The 21345-nt window shown below is 33.3% G+C and overlaps 1 long non-coding RNA gene across 1 annotated transcript; it reads right to left on the bottom strand.

The window, feature by feature from the left end:
* Nucleotides 1-334: 334 nt before the first annotated feature.
* LOC310904008 lies at nt 335-20161 on the bottom strand. The gene is made up of 10 exons (XR_014587978.1): nt 19538-20161; nt 18208-18256; nt 14903-14971; nt 13765-13940; nt 12806-13174; nt 12607-12712; nt 11816-11879; nt 6411-6527; nt 1147-4471; nt 335-704 (listed from the first exon to the last, which is right to left on the bottom strand). It is a non-coding gene; the product is annotated as an uncharacterized lncRNA (long non-coding RNA).
* Nucleotides 20162-21345: the final 1184 nt, after the last annotated feature.

Genomic DNA, 21345 nt, shown 5'->3' with positions numbered 1-21345 from the left:
CTGAGCTGAAGTAACCTGATGTACATTAAAAGGGCACAGTGTATTTAAATATCCAACTGCATACAAAGATGATAACATTTCTAACTTTTGCACAACATAAATAACAGAGTCATAGTTTTATTTGTCTGTCCATGATTTTGGGTCATAGTTTTCTACAATGCCTCATTCACTACCGCTCAGGCAGCAAGTTTTAACTTGTTATTAAGAGTGATGAACAAGAGAAATAGAGAGGGACATTTTTTCTTGCCTGGCCAGGTAGCAAAGAAGGTTACAGTTTCCCTGTTTGGACATTAGAAGAAAGAAGGGGGTGACTCTGCACAAACTGGGTTTAGCGTATACATTTTTAACTTGCGAACATTGGCTTAAGATTTTCAGGTTTGGGGTAGTTCAGGGGAATGAAATAGGAAGCAATATTTTTCATCTTTACCTATTTGAATAGAGGCCTGGGAGACTACGTTATATTACTGGTGATTTTAGCTCAGTTCAAAATAGTTTGACATCAGTAACTCTACAAATGCAGCTCTCCATATGAATGACCAGAAGGCAAGGATTTCATTAGCCTGGATGCATTTCATTTCACTTAGGTGACACTTGCCTGTCATCAGTGAGGCACATGACTGAAGCTGGAATACTTTGATCTGGTCCAAACCTCAGCTGAAGAAGTTTTTCTTTAGTTTGAATAACGAAATGTGATGTTTTCTGTGCTGAAAAAAATAAAATAAGTTTAATATAACATAATTTGTTGAATGAAAGACCTTAATATTGTGTATTTGATCAAAATTATATTTCCAAATAAGTGATGTGACTTTCATTTATAAATTCTGCTTTGAGATGGTACTTCAAACTTTGGTCAGTGACACTTTGCTTACTACGTAATATTTTATTTCATTCCAGTAAGTTACATAAATAAATAGTGAAAGTGATCCTTAAAACAAGATACTCTATAGTAACAAAGTATATGAGATCTGAAACATATTTAAACTGATTGTCCCAGCCATACTCTGTTTGGTGGGTTGGTATTCAATTTCAATTTCCTCCAAGTCAGTCAGAAATATGGACTCCGGGTCCCACATAAATAGAAACCAGAACTTACCAATAGCTCAAATAGCAGGAGTCACCAATTGTAAAAATTATATAAATATTTACCTTCTCCAGCCCCTCCAGGCAAATATTTCTCCTGTGAAGTCTATTTAAATAATACAGAGAAAGAACATGACTATTACAATCTGAAGAAAGAGATTAACATAAGAACATGAATATCTGTACTCACCCAGGAGCAGGGGTAATGATCCTTTTGTTAAAAAATGACCTAAAAAGTGCAATTTAATTTTGATATATTAGAATCACTTCAACTAGTTTAAAAAAAATAAATAAATAAATCTTATACTATTAGATTTATTTATTGGGAATTTTAAAATGCTAGACATAAGAAGTAAAATAAATTAACGAAACCAGGTTTAAAAAATAAAAATAAAAAACTTACCTTTTTTCTTTTTAAAATAGTGTTCTGCTTCTCCACATGAAGATACCCACCTGCTCGTCCTTTTCTGTTCATTCCCTTCCATCTCTTCCCTCTTCACAGTGCTGCACTAATTGCTGTCGAATGACACCTACCTAGTCCCACGTATCCACTCCTGCCTCCCAGATCCTGCTGTCTACAGCAGAACCACATTCACTTCACTGTGTCTGGAAGTCTCCTATAGAAAGTCTTCCTATTATTAGTTAAGTGCTGGAAGAATTGCCTCAAGCAATTAAAATTAGGAAATCAAACAGAACAGTTATTCAGGTAAAATTTACTAGTCTCCACTACAGTGAGAATGTTAATATTTCTTGATGGGTTTTCACTTAGAAAAAGGAAATGAATTACCAAATCAGAGAAGGCCCATGGTTCTACCACAGCAAAACCGTATCTGAACACACACAGCAGAAGCAAATAAATCATGCAATATGGCATTTTTAAAGGTCACAAAATAACAAGCAGTTCAAGACTAATTGATATTGGCATACCTATTGTAAAGAGGGGGAAAAAGTGATCAATGATCAAATAATAGAAAGAAACCTACAAAATACATACATCATAAAATGATGAGAAGTTCAGAGTAGTGACCGCCGACATAAATAGATGAATCCAAAAACAGAGAGTAGTGTAATATTTTTGAGTTGGAAAAGAAATTTGGAGTGGGTTTTATAATGATGAAAAAATACTTCTAAAAGTCATTTAGTGAAAGGGATAATGAAAGGAAAAAATCTGAAAACCTACAAAACCTGAAGTGCTCAAAAAAAAACCTATCTGGAATGCATGAATAAAGAGAAAATACTGTTGAAGTATTATTAGCTCATCAGTGAAGTCAGAATTAGGGAGATTATAATAAACATGCAGGAATGATTGTTCAGAACAAAAAATGCATTTTTAATCTGGGAAGAGTAAGGCACCACTAGTATTTACCATGGTGATCATTCTGAGAAACAGAAAAGGAAGAAAACAAAATTATTTTTATGAAGTCACACGTCTTATTTCAAGAGTTAAAAATCACAGCACTGACACAGCCTGAGGATCTTCTCATTTACTGTCTCCTCTATTTGCTACGCTGGGAAGAGAGCTAGGCAGAAGATATGATATTTTGCACATCTAAGTCAGGAACGTATAAAGACAGGTTAGAGGTGGTCATGTGTCTTATGATTAAAAACTGGTTTTCAGATTCCAAATCTCAGTACAAATTCTGCATGGTCCCAGCACAGGCATCACATGCAGCACCCAAGCAGACTAAAGTAGCTCCAGGGTTTATGCAGTTGTTTCTATCTTCTTGTTCACCCAGCTCGTGGGCAAGAGATCTCTTAATAGTGGTTACAGTGTTAAGTGCAGAAATAAATTCTTAGGGATGTTGATAGAAGAAGGCTATTCTAGTATATAAAATAATTAATATAACAATAAGCAGTTACAGTATCTACTGCTTTTATCAAATAATTTCACTCTTGCTAGCAAAGAGTTAATTACTAGTCTTTCTCTATATGTTTCCTTTAAATGACTAGAAGAGTCTGACTAACCTGATAGGAAGTCCCTTTGACATGTACCACAGTGCTAGGACTTGTATAAGGATTAAAGATTTTTTCTTTGAGAGAGGGGTGGAGGAGAAAGCTCAAAGATTAATTTATTTCTAGACAGATACCACAGCCATAAGATTAAGATATCCTCCCTTCCTGCAAGACAAAAATAAACAACCCAGTAGAAAAAGCAATAAAATGATTTTTTTCCCCCAGCTAGTAAGCTTTATTAGCTCTTCAAGAGAGTTTTTTTAAAGGTTTTAAAAAATGCATTGAGTGAAAAAGTAAACATTTTCCAACTTTATATACTGAAGTTTCCACTTTCAGTTTGACACCCAATGGAACAAAACGTAGGGATTAAGACCTGCTTCAGGAAAACACTTCAGCTGTAATGGTAAGTTTCATAACAGTTTGGTTTGGTTTTGGTTCATTGGTTTTTGGGGGGATGGTAGTTCAAGGGAGCAGAGTATAAATTATAGGCTAAATCTGAGTTTACAGTATCCCTTTAATTATCCATATAATACTAACAGGCTGTTACAATATTAAAGTACTTGCAGTAAAATCACACTTGATGGAAGATAATTTTCTTATGCAAATGACTTTGGTTATGACTAGATAATTTATAATCATAAATACTAAATTCAGACAAACAAAGCTTAATCATTCCAACAGTGCAGCGGGAAATGGAAATTGCAGATCATTGTGGATCAAGCTTAGAGGAAAAGGTTAGTCCCTTTATTGTGTTTTATTTGTGTTCGTCTACAGGCTAAAAGCAATTAAGGAGAATTCAGTGTATAGTAAAGGACATTCTACAGTCCTCTTACTTAACAGGCATTCCGGAAAGAAACCATTTTTGAACCATAATTTATTTTTTTCATTTTAACAAAACAAGAACAGTGTTGAAAAGAAAATATACTGCTAGTGATAATCTTAAAACTCTCCAACTGTGTGCATCTCATAATCCTAAAACTCTTTAGGTGTATCTCGTACGTGCACTCTATGATGGACTTTCTAGCTAACTCTGTTATCTGTACTAATATCAAGATCCATCACAGACCTTGTTTATTCTTTACTATTCAACTGAAAGCAAGGAGACAAAACATATCCTCATGCTACATACATAAAAAGGCCACTGGCGCATATTACTATTTTTATGACTGAGGACAGTGGGATACAAAACAGTAGTGTTTATCATTTGGCTTCTTCTTTGCTGTTGTTAAGATTATACTCTTTTCAAAAGTATTCTTTAGTCAAATGGAAGGCAAGAGAAACCACACATGACCACTCTTGCATAAATCTTACCTTGTAAGTCTAAGATGCTGCTGCTTTGGCACTTTGATAATTTTGTTTTCCAGCAGTTTAAACATTGTGGGTAGAACTGGGATAATGTGCAAGTTACAGAAATAGGAATTGTAGATTTTTTTCATTTCTAAGGAAGTAAAAGTACAGAAGTTGTTCATAACTCGATGTTTAACTGAAAAAAAAAAATGTTTTTTTTTACACACTCTGCTTTCATTATGTCTCAACCCTAACTTTTTTTTAAATTGTTCTTTAAATTTATGAAATACAAATAACATACCTTGAAATAATTTTCCTACAGAAATGTTGATTTCTTTCCCTGGGAGACTAGAAAATATCATGTAAGAGAAAATAACCAGATCTAATTCTTAGATTTCAGCTTGCTTAAGTCAAAATGATAGAAGAAGAGTGGCACCATTGGATACTTCTGTTCTGTGGTACCCAAGTACTTCTACTATCTTCAGAGGAAAAAACACTTAAGAATGCCAGTTAAGAATGTAATATTTTTTGTGTTGTACTGATGTTGCCTACAATCTCAAACTGACCAAACAATTTGACTAAATCAATCCAATATGCAGAAATTGACTACAAAGACAAGAATCATATTAAATACTGAAGATTACCAACTGATGTTACCAAACTTGACTTCACTTAATTTGATGGCTGCTCATACACTGCCTGAAAACTTGTAATCGGGCAGTTGCAATGACAAAATATCCATTTCCTTTGAAAGATATGCTAGCAGTTTATGTGACAACTTATAGCCCTCACTGCTTAGTTTAGTGAGAGTAAAAGAAAAAAATCTGAAAATTAACCACTGATTCAGAGCAACCAAAATCCATCTGCTTTATTACGGCTCAAGCAGCAGATAAAAAATGAAAGCATTTACTAAATCTAAAAGGAGCCACAGGGCAATTGATGTAATTGCTTCATGAATCTGCCCTAATTGTTTTTTAGTAGTAAAACTGCATAATTAAATTTGCACTTTGCCTCCAAATAGTATCTCAATCAAAATCTTAAAGAAAAAAGTAAAAACAAAAACTTATGCTCTGTCTGAAGTTTTCTTCCAGTAGAAAATAGGCTTCTTAACTCTTACTAGGCTAGAGATAAATATGACCTTTGTTAAAGTTTGGGGATTTTGTGAAAATTGTCTAAACCTGCTACCAGGTACCATCAACCTTAAATGCTTTTAGAAGCAAATTCTTCTTCCTCACAGGGAGAAAATATGGAAAAAAGACAGACATTTATTTTCAAAGCATATGTTTCTGAGTTCTGAGCAATAAGTATCTTTTCTACTTCTTGATTTGACAGAGGCATTGTAGTGTTTTGTATTTCAAATGAAAAACACATATTATCAACATTTCAATGTAAAATTAGAAGAAAGTGAATGTTAGCTGGGATATGGTTTCTCTGCTTCACCATCTTTAGAACAAGAGCATATTATTTACTGGCTTTACATTGAATGCATATGCATATATGTGCATATGTGTATGTGGTTTTAGTTTCATTTGCAGAAAATAAATAAAAATATCTTTTATAGTGCACATCAGATGGTATAATTGTAAGCCCTAGAAGTTTTTACGAGTATTAGTACAAGCGCAAATCATGGCACAAAATTTAGTGTGACAACTTTAATCAGGCCCTGACAAAGCAGACTGTGGTTTTAAACCTCAACTCCTTTTCTTCAGTTAATGAATCTGGACTGGTAATTAGGAAATGAAGGAAAGAAAGAGATTATTGCAACTACCACAAGGCAATTTCACTGTATACACCATGCCTATTGATAATATAGGACAATTTAAAAAAATAAAAATAATTAAAAAAAATCACACTACCATTGTGACAGCTAGAATTTACTGGGACAGCTACTTCAGCAACTAAGTGAGTTATCTGAGAGGAGTACATATAAAAGTGCTATAAGTCTTTTCACCCCAGGCATATGAATATCCAGCATATATTTTCACATAAATCAGATAGAAACAGTTGTGTTGCCTGTGGGCATCACTTCTCCCAGTTCACTAGAGTCTGCGTTTTTTGGCACTTATCTGAGATCAATATCTTTCATCTACCTTTCAGCAGAACAGATTGCACCAACATTTCCTCCATTACTGGGAGTGGCTGCTATCAAAAGTATAAAGAGACCATACTGATCAGTCTAGTCTCTGTAGATCCTGAACAGGGTCGAACTGAAAGAAAACAATATATTGTTTAATAAAATGTTAACATTTTGAAAAAATATATCTTTCATAAAATTCTGCTAGTACCAGAGGAGAAACTTTATACATTTGACTCAAAGTGTTCAAAGGAAATAATATGAAGGTTATATCAATTTATTCAGAGCCACAAGAGAAATTTTTTTCCCCATTACCACATACCATCAGTATTTACCTCAGCTAGGACTGTATGTAGCTCTGTTAGCAAGAGCTAAAGGCCTTGCTTGGTTCTTATATAATGGAATTGTTTCCTTGGTATTTTATTCATGGGTGGAATCTACAGACGTTACATTTCCTATATGTCTGTCCCAATTCCAGTTCCCCAACTGAATCAAAGGAATATGTCACAATGACAAACCATAGTGTGAAAAAATGGCAGCTAAAGCTCACAAGGCAGAGCTCTGTCTGAGGAATACACACATCCTCCCTGGGCACTCAGGAATGCAAACTGATTTACAAATAAAGAAAAATAAAACACACCAAGCAATGTGTAATTGTCATAAAAAATAATGGTAAACCACTGGTTAATTAATTGCTCTATTCCTCAACAGTTTGCACAACCAGATCCATACCTAATACCTTTTTCTGCCAGATGTATGGCTGCTGTTTCACTTGAAAAAACAAACAAAAAAAAACACGTTTGCACAGCCACACAAAGGAGCAAAGATATTTTTTAGGTGAAAGATTTCAAATACAGATTGAAGTGATCCTTTTTCTTGCATTTCAGGAGCTGTTCAAGGCTCATACTTGCAGTGGATGTAATCATGCAAATGTCATGAAAAGAATGGTCTTCTCCAGCGTCCACTGGATAGGAGTAAGCCTCTTTCTTACTTATTGCCTCTGTTCAGTTTGCTTTTTCTGAGAACTCAGTCACTCTGTCTCCAGTCCAGAAAGATTTGTATCTTCCTTCCCTGATCTCTTTTCAAGCACATTGCAGAAAGTAAATAAAGGCAGAGCTTCTGGATTCTCTTCCATACAAGTCTGACGAAATAACTTAACCTCTCGTTTCTTCAGGAAGTTCATCATTAAAATAAACTTAATAACATACGTACATGCAAGTTAAACTTAAAAGGTATCTTAGTCTTTATAATTCCTGTGCAATATCAGTTGTGGAATTTCACACCTTTACACTTGAGTTCATCCGTTGCCAAGATATATTTCTACAATCTTACACAATTCTAACTACTTTAAACATAGGTACTTATGCTAAATATTCCTTTAGGCACCTCATTTTATGGTATTCAAGTCTGAAAAATATTACCTTTAATTCTAAACATATATAATACACCTCGAAGCTGGTCTTTTAATGGTGACTTAAGAAGTGAACAAGGGTTTTAAAATACCCTGCACAAAGTGCACCTAATTAATCAATTGTTTTTTCTTTCATAATGGGTTACTTCTTGTGCAGTCTGTTGCCTGCAAAATAATTCTGATATATCTGGGGAAATGAAATGTTGTGCTGGAGCCAGCTAGAGAGGTAGAACTGTAAGAATGTTTGTGCGCAGATGACCTGAAGGTCTTGAGTGCAGAAAATGAAGTCATGAATAATAAACCTTACTCCCTGCTTAAGAAGGGATACCTCTTGATCTAAACTCCTGCCCTTTTCTTCCTCCCTATATGAATATTTTATATGTAGCTGTGAAGCAGTGCTCTGCTGATAAAACTGATAATTTGAAAACTATAATTCCAGTATGACCAAGAAGAGGAGGTAAGAGTAGCAGAAAATGGCAAAAGACGTTAGTGCATGGAAGTGGCTGTAAAGCACGGTTGTGAGAGCACGCATGTGAAATTGGGGATCCCCTTTGGTTCTGTGCTGCCGTGAAGCCTATCTGGTACTTGCACAATGCCTAGATTATTCTGGGACAGCTTGTCCTCAAAATATTACTCTGTTCTCTTTAGGCCAGACACAAATTGTCATCGGTGAGAAAGCAAAATGTTCAAAATAAAGTATTCAAGATAAATTATTCAGGTTGGTCTGTTAAGGTTGCGTTTTCCAACCCCGATAAGTATGTGCCTCAGCTGTGCAGCTAGGGCCAGGTAAAGGCAATAATGAAGACTGTAGAAGACTGCAGTGTCTCTCACTAAAATAAAGGTTCATCTACTATTTGCACCCTAGCTAACCATCCCATACACAGCCTGCAAAAAATACTCAAGTTATGGTTGTCCTACTAGCATAACAACATGAATAGAGGTGGATTTAAAAGAAGATTACAGTTTCAAGTTAAAGCATTTAATTTTAGACATAATAGTGAGTTTCTACAATGTGGCCATTTGCAAATAACTAGTTTAAAATGGAAAGGAAGAGATAAGAACATACCCTTTGTAGCTGGTGAGCATTTACAATGAATCCAGATATAAATTTCACATGAATTCTTATATATACTAATTAGACTTGGTGTCCTAAATATCAACAAACTTCAGGTTCAGTCACAGTTCACTTACAGTCACATTTGCTGTCTTATTACCGTGATCTTAGGATTTCTGAAAGTTCATGCTATAACAAATCTAGAAGTTTTTTAAAATGAAGTTCAATAAGGAGAAAATTAGATATAAATTCAATCATCAATATATAAATCACATAAGATTCTGATTTTAGTTTGCAAAACTCTATGAACATCTGCAACTTTGCTTTTGATTTCACACTTCATTTTCAATATGATTAATTTTGAGAAAAATAATTAGGGTCAACTAAATCTCCTTAATAACTGGTAGGTAGAGAGCTGAATTTCTATTAGTATTTTTTTGTACAAATTGAAATATTCATTCCATCTTTTTCCCACAGGAAAAATTACATTTTTAAAAAAATCAGTTTTCCTCTGTGGTGAAAACTTTAATGAAAATTGCATATTTTGGGTTTAAAAAAAAAAAAAAAAAGATCAGGAAGGAAAGCTGAACCTTGATTATTATTCCATATGTGATTGTATCAAACTAAATATAATTGAACAACTTTAAATTCCACCAAAGAAAAAAAGAAATGTATGAAACTCCCCCCAACATTTTAGTTGTTAGCAGGCATGAAGTTGGAACCAGCAAGGCTGAATGAAGCAGAGACAGTGAGTTACTTCTGAAGTCCATTTACTGTCAGAGTACTTCAAGGATGGTAGAGAACAAAGCTCCAAGTGGCCATTCATTGACATGAAGAAAGAGTGCCAGAAATACCAGAACAGGAGAGCTAGAAAACTTGCTACAACTGGGTCCCACCATACAGAAAGTGAGCAATCTATGTAGGTTTCAGGACACTTGGAACTCAGTACTTTTTGCTGGTCTCATCTTTCAAGACTTTTTTTGTCCCTAAGTCCACCTCCAATGAAGTAATATTGTATAGATGTTTATCAGTTTGGAAACTCATGTCCTTTCCATGCAGTGCCTTCATAACTTGCTGAGACCTTTGCATGGGTTTCTAACGGTAGAAATAGCATAAACAACTCTGCTTTATGCCATATTGTTTTGAAAGTGCAAATGATTGTTCTGTATTTGTGAGCTGATATTTGAGAACTCATCTGAAGAAGTAACATATAATTCATTTCACAATAACCATATATACTAGGTATATAACATTATACATTCCTCTCTACTTAATGACATAGTAAATTAGAGGTTAGGTCCCTATATCTCTAGAGTTCAATTAAACCAGATGTTTGAAAAACAGATAGTAAAGTAATTTTATTAAAGCAACACTCAAGAACAGTTTCCAAATAAACCAGAAGGCAATTTATCTAAGACTCTGTGCACTGCATACTAATTTTTTCTCTGTTTAACATCATGGTCTTCAAGATAGTTTGCATATGGGGTACACTTTAACTATACCAAATGTGAGAAAGCCTACAAAGGCACATTCTGTTAATACTAAGAGTAGAGTAGAGTTGATTTTATTCTGCAGTTTCATAGTTCAATATACCTATTAATCTATTTTTTTTACAGTATGATATATCATGATTTCATCTAACCATTCATGTTTTACATTTTGTATTATGACTACTCAGAATTAACTAAAATTACTGCATATACCATTTTTAAGTTTCTTTAAATACTGGTGCAGCTAAAATAAACTGTTGAGTTCAGAAGACTATAAATAAAAGATATGCCTTCTTTAAATACAAAGCTCAATACCTTTCCTTTTCTTTTTCTTTCTTTTATTTTTTTCAATATCCTTGCCTATGGTAGCTTAATGTATATTTCTGTGGGAATCAATCTGTCACATTTTCTCTGAATTAATAAGTATCTCAATTGCATATGAAAAGTTCCACTGCATTAGCATGAAGGTATGATCAATAAATGACCAATTCAGTCAACATTTAGAGAGACCTTGCAGAATGTAAGGTCATGCCTGATGAGAATAAAATAGCAATAGCGCCACTAGACAATCGCAGTGATTTGACGATAATGAGAATATTGCTTTTGTTTAAGCACAAGTCTTAAACAATTCAGATGTGCTAGTTAAATATTTGTCTAGTTGTAAACAACACACATTTGAAAAGTAGTTAATCTTTCTTCTTCAAATAAAACAAAGTTAAATATCCTCCTGAAGAATCTAATGGCTGTTTCATCATTTCTCATGATGTCAGTGTTAGTCAAGCAGTACTCAAGTGTACTTTCACTAATTTGAATTCACTGTTTTATCAATAATGAATATAAATTACATGTTGATTTGCAATATTGTAAACCTAAATTGTATTCAAAACAAATACCACTGTTGAAAAGCAAAAGGAACTTACTCTTTTTGAGTCCACAGTACTCTAGAAGACAAGTGTATTTACTTCTTCTATAATGCCTTTGATATTATGGAAAATCTTAAGTGAAATTAAGATTCAGCATTTTGTGGAGTCAGCAAGCACAGTGAGAAGAAAATGGAAAGTGCAGAATCCTGTGGATTTTTCATACCAGTCAATATTATCAACATTTCTGCTCTTCCAGCTGCCTGATATCAGAACGGTAACTAGAAAGCCCTCAAAGAGCTCAGCTGTTTCCCCTATATGGTTTTACTCTCTTTATATCTGTATAAAATCTCTTTTTTTTTTTTAAATGAAGAACTGGCTTCCTTAATTTCGGGCTGCTACTCCAGAGAAATAAAACATTTATCTTGCATCTTTGAAAACCAAAACACATCTAACACAAAATCTAATTCTCATAGGTAAACATTGCTTTGTACAGAAATTATTTTCACCAAACCATGACAAATGAGAGAAATGATACATCATAGGAAACACACGACCATATGCAGTTCATACTTAGTACCTGGAAAATGTGTAGAAGGAACTTACAAAGTGCCTGGAATTCCTGCAGGGAACTTGAGCAGAAGTCTGGAGGAGACACTGGCAAACTCACCTGTGGGCACACAGATATTATTAGATAAGTCTATATCTGTATCTAAACATGAGAAAATGAAACAAAGGTCTTAATTATGGAGTAGGGAGGGCTAGGGGACAAGAAGTGAGGGAGCTGGTGCTGCCAGTAGCATGTGGAGCACTGGAGCAGCTGATTATGATGTTTGCTGAGGGTTGTTACCGTGGATGAAACAGAAGTGTGGAGCAAAACTTTTTTTCAGGAAGGAATCAGGAAGGAAAATATTGTAGTAGGAGCATATTCAGTTCTATCTCCTCCCTTCCTCTCAGCCCACCTGCTGAATCAGGCCTCACTACTGAACAAAGTTCAACTCTCAGTAGAGGAATGGAATTTTAATGCATTCCCATCAATGTCACTGCTTTGGTTCAGACTAGCAAATTCTACTATAGCAAAGGTCCGATTTGGAAGGACAGACCTTATTTTAGGAAACCATCATTGAAAACTGAAGACGCTACAATATAAAGAAAACACTATTATAGCTATAAAACCGATCAGACTAGAAGTCGTCAGTTTGCCATTTTTTCCCTTTTTTGCCCAGTGCAAACTTTTGCACTAAACTAAGCAAAAAGTCTGAAAGTACAAACCAAAATAAACAGATCAACATGTAATCTAGATATTATTTCATATTTAGAAAGCTGCTGCATCCACATAATTGCAGCCACAGTAGCTTTGTAGCTTCCTCCTATAAATAAAAACTATCAAAAGTTACCTTGTTTATTTTACTTGAAGAGGTAGTGTTCTTTGCTTTCATATGAATGCTTTGATTTCTCTCACTGTAGGAAGCATGTGTTTTGGTTCCTAACTAACTCAAACACCTGCAGAAAAAGAAAAATAGCTTTTTTATCTTATGCTTTCCTGCTTGTAGCTAGATTAATTTCAGGTTTTTAGGTTTATAAAAATGTATTTACTGTGGACATGGCAAATTCACAAAACAGAACACACAGAGCATTAAATCGGGGTCCAAAAGAGTCTAGTTCCATCTTCAAATAAAGGAGGGCATGATCTATGACTGTCTTGGAGTATTGCAGAAGTTTTGTCACAGAGCAAGATCACTGAGGTCGCCAAAGTTAGTAGAAAGGTTGCAGCTAAATCTTTATGAAAGGTTTGTTGCCAGATATGCTGTCAGTCCAGTGTTCTGCTTAGATGTAGGCCTTGGCCCCGATATTGCCTTCAGCTCTTTGTAGTCTTTATTCTTGCAAGGTGCCTCAACAAAGAGTTCAGCGAGATTATTTGTAATATTGGGTGATACAGCCATCAGTGGATGATTGGTACCTTAACTAATTTACGCCAAATGAAAAAACAAACAAACAAACAAACAAAAAAACTAATATTTATCAAAGCCCATTATACAAAATTAGAAAATTAAAAATATATAAAATATATAAAATATATAAAATATATAAAATATATAAATATATATATATATAAAAATATACAAAATAGAAAATTAAAGGAAGTTTTTGCTTGCTCAGAAAAACATAAAAATAAATAGCTATAATACAATGTTTAAAATGTAATAAAGGAAAATTTTAATCCATCTGGGACACAGCACTTCAATTTTAGTTTCAAAAAAAGGAAAATACATTTTAACTTAAAAAGACAGTTCTGGCACAATCAATTCAATTAGACATGAGTGCTGTTGCAAAAATGTATAAGATTATTAGCAAGAATAAGGTTAGTCTACTTTAAAGTAATTAATGACAAATATATGTATTTTGTCAAATAATGAAAAATGTGTGTGTATATATATATATACTTTTTTTTTTTAAAGATCTATTCATAGATCTTAAAAATCTATGATTTATCATAGATCTTATATACTCATCCCACATGGAAAGAAGGAACATGGTAGAAGAAGGAGTCTTACATTTTTTGTTGGATGTTTTCACATTGGTATCAGGCCTTTATGTAAACACTCGTGCTTTACTATGATTTGCAAGTGTGAAGGGTTAGTACTACTTCCCGTTATGAAGCTTCTTTCAAAATTATACAAGTTAGTGGTGGAAATTCACAATGAAAGTTGACAAACACTCTTGCCCAAACCTTGGGAAAACAAACAAAAAAAAAAGTCATCACTTTTTTTTCAAGGAACAATTACCAAGTTAGCTTTGAAGAACCTTGTGTAGTAATAGCTACCATTTTAGGAATGCAAAACAGAGTATCTAGTGCTTCCAGTATTCAATATTTATATATATTCAGTTTATATTAATTTTCTCTTGCAGTGACACCCTCTCTTTGTCTTCAAAAACAATTAGCATTGTTTAGGGAGCAATTATAAAGTTTTGAGCTAATGTTTAATTCTGCACTTGGAATAAACTTAGAGGATCACAGAGTCAGTTACTGAGACTCAATCAAGAAATAGCAACTTATTAAATTCCAGTGACAGCATGGCTTAGAACACTTCATTAGTACTTTAAGCTTTCCCTACAGGTCAATAACAGCAAAATACAGGAAACAGAATCATTCCAAATGAAGTAGTATGTTTCTTAGTTAGTCTTTCTGCTGCATTTATCTTCCCACCATCTTCATTTATTCCCCTGCCATCTATCAGTCAATTCTTTCCCCCCACTCCTCTGGCCCAAATTTCAAAATATTAATATAATATCCATGCTTTAATTACAGAATTTAATTTAAGTGATTTGCACTGCAAAGAAAAAATATTTTTTCTTTACATCTTCAGAGACCATAGCTGTGAAAAGCAGGTGCTTCACTTAAGAAATTCCTAATCAGGGTGTGTAATCAGTCTCTTGTCTTTTTCAATGATTTGGCTCTCTGCAAAAATGAATCAACATATATTTATTGTCTTCTTGTTCTTTTTACCTCTGTTAACTAATGAGATATGTTACAATAGATCTAGACCTTAATAACTTAATGTAACTTAAATTATAACTTAATATACATAAAGTATTATAAAAGTATTGTAAAGTATTATAAATTAAAATACACTTTAAATAAGTATTTATATGAAAAAGAATATATTTAATGGAAAAAAAAATCAAGTTTACTTATTTTTGAAGAATCGCAGCAATTTCAGGGTAAATCAGTAAAAGTTTCTGAAGGTATTCCTCCTGGTTCTTCCAGAGTCATTAAAGGAAAAAAAAAAAAAAAAAAGTAAATTACAGGAAGACAAAGACAGTAAAGGAAAGCTGAAATTTTTGAAAGCTCAAAAATTGTGTAAGATAAATGAGAAAACTTAATTATCACCATACTTATCAAGGGCATTCTTTGTGCATAGTATCATTTTCATATGGCAGAAAGTTTTGTCTATTTATTACTGTGACAAATACAGAAAATATCAGAAAAATCTGAGCTAAAGGGGGGAAAATGCATTCTAAAACCTTCTTCATAATCTATTAATCCACAATACATCTAACAAAATGAAACAGCTTGCACTAACATGGCAAATATTTTCTATCTTTAATGCCAGCCTAATTATTTTAAAACAGCAGTGCTCAAAAAACTGTGAAAAGGTAATTAAACATCACATATGTTCAAAATACTGTTCTCATAACAATGTAAGTTTTTACAGTTATGAGTTTAAATTGTAATATTTCCATAATATCATCCCATTCAAGATGTAAGATGTATTTATTTAGAAAAGAATTATTCCATTCATTTAAAGTACAAATGGATGTGCAATTACTTCACAATATTTCAATAATCTTTTTCATAAGCTTGAGATAAAGTACTTAGCTTGCTAAACTAAACACTGAATATAATCCTTATGTGTCATCTATTTGACTATGTTCAATTTCTTCTCTGAGACAATATTTTTTAAAACTCCAACTTCATATCCATTGTATTGCTTTTCAGTTGTATAAAGGAACCATATGGATAATGGCGGAGAAAATTTCCAACATTTTCGAAAGGTGTTTTTGTTGAAAAATTTAATAAATAGTAAAAATACAATTATGAAATTATTTTAATAGAAATTATGAAAAATAATTGATACCAAAATATCAATTATAGTAAGAACCCCCCAAAAATTATATTAAATGGCATCAGGATATCTTCTCATACACTATAATATATATATTAAAAAAAAAAAAAAAGAGATAAAGAAAAAAAAAAGATTAAAAAAAAATAATGAAATACTTTTGGTTTGTTGAAGTGACACCTGAGCTAATTACCAAATGGGATTTACTTCGATCAGAGATGACCAAAATGTGTAGCCACTATCCCTATAAGTACAGCACGTCATAATTAAAATAAATTCTGACTAAACAAGTTTGACTGACTTGGAAACAACTGTTTCCTTAAACTTAGGAAAGACTGAAATTAATCATCATGAGCCTTTACTTAAGGAAGCCGTTGGAAAAACAAAAAATGGACGACTGGTTCTATCTTCATGTTTCTTTCATGGCTTGACCCAGTAAGAGCGGACATAACTCCCAAATGGTCTAAGGCAGAGTGGGTTTATTCTCTCTACTCATGAGTCAAGGGTTCAAACTGCAATCAAAGTGGCAAGTGGCATTGAAACGTAGCCATGAGTGAGAGCCTGAGGGAGAGCTTTGGGCATGTCCCCAGGCATCATGTGGCTTACCATCCAGTTCTGTGATAGGACGTGCTAACAGAACAAATCAAATAATAGCCACGTTCTCTGAAATGTGTCAAATTCTCTGTACTTTACTGGCCTCTCTGGATTTATACCTATTAGACACGGGCATTAAGGTGAGAAACCCTAAAGTCTTGCTCTAAACTGAAATTTATTATTTCAATCATATCAAAACCAATATTATATTTTCTGCTGTAAATTTTCTTGCATTAGTTGGTATAGAGACAAAGTTTTTGACTCTATCTGATATATTTAGAATTCTCAGGAAATATAGAAACTGAACAAAATATTTATGAGTTCCCGGTGAAAAATGAGAAATGCTAGGCAGAGCACTACAGAGAAGTATCATTGATTTTGAATTGATGACAGCAACACTAGCATACATTTTTCCTTATATCAGTATTTGTGCTTCAAGTCCCAATATTATTTCCATTATAGATGTCAATCAATATTTAGGGATTTAATCCTTCTGTAATTAAAGTCCTTGGTAGTGATATTTTTATTACGTTTATTTCTGTGGAACAAAAATAGGACCTGTCTTAAAGAAATGAAAAATGCCTCTATACTGAAAAATATTCCATTGTTTCCTACTTCAACAGCAAGTTTTAATTTTCTATTTATAGAGTCAATTACATTTTCTGAGTCTTACGATAGATTTCTGTAAGTTGGTCTTTGTCTTTCATTGATAATCATTTTCTCAAAGCTGCCAGATGACTATTAAGAACCAGAGAAAACAGTATACGTGGAAACATTAAGAGAACTGATCAAATTCAATGCTCTGACAAGAAGTGAGTGAAACTGGAAGACAGCTGCCACAGATATTTACTTATATTGGATTTTAGAAATGATGTTTAGAAGATAGCTTTCTCAGTGGTGCTCAGGACTAAAAGAGGGTGATCTATGTTTTACAGATGGAGTTGATAAAGACAGGACATGTGCACTGCATCTATTTAAGTCTCAAATTGTCATTAGTACTAGAAGTTTAGATGCCATATATTTACCATATTAAGCATCCATACCATAAAACTGATTTTGTAGTCCGTAATAGTCCAAATATGCATAAAGTTACTTAAAACATCTTGCCTTGAGTCACTGTGCTTCCGTACATTTATCTAGACAGTGTTCATTTGAGCCTTCTTGCTTTTCTTGCTTTATATAACATGTATTTGAGATCCAAGAACAGAAAAATTGAACCTCTTAATATGATAATCTTCCATTATGTTTTGCAATTCTGCACACAAGTCAGTAAAACATTTAACATTTAAGCATATGTTTGTTGCATTTTCTGTAGCAGAGCCTCTAGTGAAACATTCATTAGGGCTGCAAGTGTTGGTGACAGAGGGTACAAACAGCTCCAGTACTTAGAAAGCTAGACTGAAACAGACAAAATAGAACTGGGTTGTCACACACACATTAGATCAAAGAAGTGAATTTCTTGTTTTCACTACAAGTTGAAACAGAAAAAAATAAATAAATTGCATTTCTATGAACAGAAAGTACTAAAAGAGTTAAATTGTCTAATATCAAAACAAATGCCATGCATATAAACCAAAAGGAAAAAGAGGGGAGAACAATCCTATACTGAGTTAAAATCATATAACCAGAAATTAATTGTCTAGTTTCTGAAGCAGAAGTATTTATGAAGGAATAAATATGACTGTGAACGTGCTAACAATATTCTGATTTCACAGTACATAAAGGAAGCTGAACCAGGCAGGCTGGTGAAACAGTTTACACATTTTGTATGGCACTTACTTGCTTTGCTTCTGTGTCATCGTTTCATTTTCTCCCCATCATCACCTGTCTTGAAAAAAGACATAAAAGAAGTTCAACTTTGAGTCTACAAGGTACTGGTAACTTACAGCTGAAACAAATAGATAAAAGATTTAAAAGATCTTAGATTTAAACATCTGTTTATCACACTTTTTTTTTTCAAAAATGTTAGAAGGTTGTGGGGTTTTTGGTAGTAGTTGTTTTTTTTCACCCAGTGGATTCAAATACATCACTACACATTAGAAACTTTACAGAGGAGCTTTGTTTTAACAGGTTAGATAGATATTTCATTTATCCTAGTATAAATTTTAAAGATAACCATTTAGTGATTTTATAACTATAAGGTTTTACAAATTTTGTTAATAAAACAAAAAAAAAAAACCCACAGTATATAACACTATTAAATTATTAGCTGTCCTTGAAAATAAAGAACCTATATTCAATGGAACAGCAATGGAATGTTCACATTCCTAAAATAATCATTTTTTGATATAGGTCTTTTATGTTGAAAACTACTTAACCTTACTACTACTTTTACTACTTTACTACTTTTAACTCAAGTGAATAGAATTTCATCTGGAAATATAACCATCATATATTTTAACTTGTTAATTAATTCTATATTCATAATGTATGTAGAGAAAGCATAAAAGTTCAATAACAGGGAAATTATCAATGACAATATTTTATAGGCATCAGTGAAAATGTCACATAGTAATGTTGAAATCCATACACTTTCCCTGCCAGAGATACATAATTTTGATGGTTTGATAGAATATATATATTATATTAGTGAGTGTTCCTATATAGAGAGATTGTATTTTAGGTAACAGAACACTGATCTGGTCATTTTTTAAAAGCTATATATGTCCTTATGTATAGCTATATACACATATGTATGTGTACACACACAAATACAATATATGTACAGTTATTATAAGCTTATTGGTAAGGAGAGGTTATGGCTGAGGAAGTATATATGTTTAGAATCATCTACCAAATATCCAGTCTGTATCATCAGCATAAATGTACTGTAAATACAAACTCATCTAAATAATTTGTTTTGACATAGCAAGTATTGACATATTGCTGATTTTTGTCCCTTGAGAGTCCTAGGAAATGGGTTATCTTCTTTAGGGCAGGTCTTCCCCTTCCTGCCTGTCAACTGCAGCAAGCAACACAGAAATGGAAAAAAAATAAACCATCATTCATCACTGCAGAAGACTTCCTTCTCACATTCCTCATCACATTCTGAAAGACCAGGTTATCTACATTTTCTGTTATTCACATTAACAACAACTATTTTTCTTACCTCTGTAAATTTTTTACTCTACTAAAAATTTCTGGAGCATTATGTTTCACTGTTGTTTGTAGCTCTCCATTATACTTTCGTGCAGTCAACAGTAACTAAAGAGCACACCAGTCATCAAACTAATGACATCAACTCCCTAGAACACATCCACATGGAGCCAGGAGGACCTTCACATTTTAGAATTACAAAAACATCAGCAGTCAGCTTAAAACTTCAGTACATGAGAAGCAAGTTTTCCACATTTCTTCCAGATATTATTATTTGGTTGCATGAACACCTTTCATATGGAGGTCAGTGAGCAGCTTTTCAGGGTGACTGGAATTTAGAAAGGAAATATATGATTAATTTAGCAACTGAATCCTTTCCAAAAGGGGCCAAAAGAAAGGTTCAGACTAAAGCGCAAGGTCCCTATGACATGTAACTGAAGGAAATGTAACGTAAAACATCGTAAAACATTCTATCTGTATAGTACCTACCCCAAATAGAAATATTTTTCTGACCTTCATTACTGATCTGTTTACTGAAAAAATTCCACAACATAATTCTCAGTGGTCAGAACTGCAGCCCCTAAGGGGTCACAGAAGGGATCCAAAGGAGTCCCAGGAAAAATGTTCTAACTCTGTTCCTTACTGATATTGTCTTTGCTTAGAGAATAAAAAGCCAATCGGCAGATTTAGTATACTGAATTTTCATGACATGTACCTTCTCTAGAGATCAAATTTATCTTATGCAGAATATGTAGCCCCAAACACCTACTGTTGCTGTAATTGATTCATTTTTACTTTTAGAGTAAAAGTAGGAGGGCAGAATATCTATTTTGGTTTAGGATAAACAGCCATCAAACATGGAAAGTTAGCACTGGGTTCTGTCCCATTCCATAGTCTGAATCAGTGCACCTAGTTAGAAAAAGACATGATCCTACTTCCATTTACCTTGTTTTGATATAACATCGGTACCTCACTGCTGTGTTTTTGTTATTTTTTGTTTGTTTGTTTGTTTGTTTTTCTCGGGTCTATACTTTTCTGCAGCATCGGTTTAAAAATCTGTGAGATTGAGATGGAGGCATATCTGTAACACAGATGCTATAGGGACTTTTAGCAAGTAGTATGTATGAGCCATATATTCATGAACACTCTAGTAACAGAATGAAATCCTCCTGTTGCAGTGAGCTTTTGTAGATGTTAAATGTACAATTCATTTTCAGGAACCTAGCCTAGCCTATTCCACATGCAATAAAATAAAAAGCTTTTCCAAATTAAATATTCACTAATTCTCTATTCAAGTTACACATTTTAATTATGAATCTAATGAACTGTAAATGTGACATCAGAATTCTTGTCTAACACCAAGAATTTAGATTTAATTAAAAAATAAAATTATACTAAGCAGATATGTTTAACAATTATAGTGCAATTAAAATATGCAATCAAGCTTGCAAAAGATTCATAATCTTAGGATATATTTACAAAATGTTCTCTTTGTTACACCCTGTATTAGAAAACTGTCTTAGAAGCTCCTAACTGCACCATAGATAAACTTTCCTCTAATGACTCTCTGCTGCAGCATCTTGACTGATGTTCCCATGAACAAAGTAGATTCCTGTTTGAACTTCTAATTGCACACACTGTGACAGTCTTCTTTTTCAATCTTTCCATTGACATCTTACAGTGTTCTCTTAGCTTTTCCTTTTTCGTATTCAACATCCCTTGCACAAACTATTCAGAAATTATTTATAGTGGGCTGAATTTATGCTATATACAAGGGGAGATTTTGTAGCACAAATATTGTGGGTGGGATTTGTAAAAAAA

The sequence above is a fragment of the Anser anser genome (genome assembly GCF_964211835.1).
Source record: "Anser anser genome assembly, chromosome: 9".
Taxonomy (NCBI): domain Eukaryota; kingdom Metazoa; phylum Chordata; class Aves; order Anseriformes; family Anatidae; genus Anser; species Anser anser.
The sequence above is the reverse complement of the archived record's forward strand: the minus strand, read 5'-3'. Positions and strand labels throughout refer to the sequence as shown.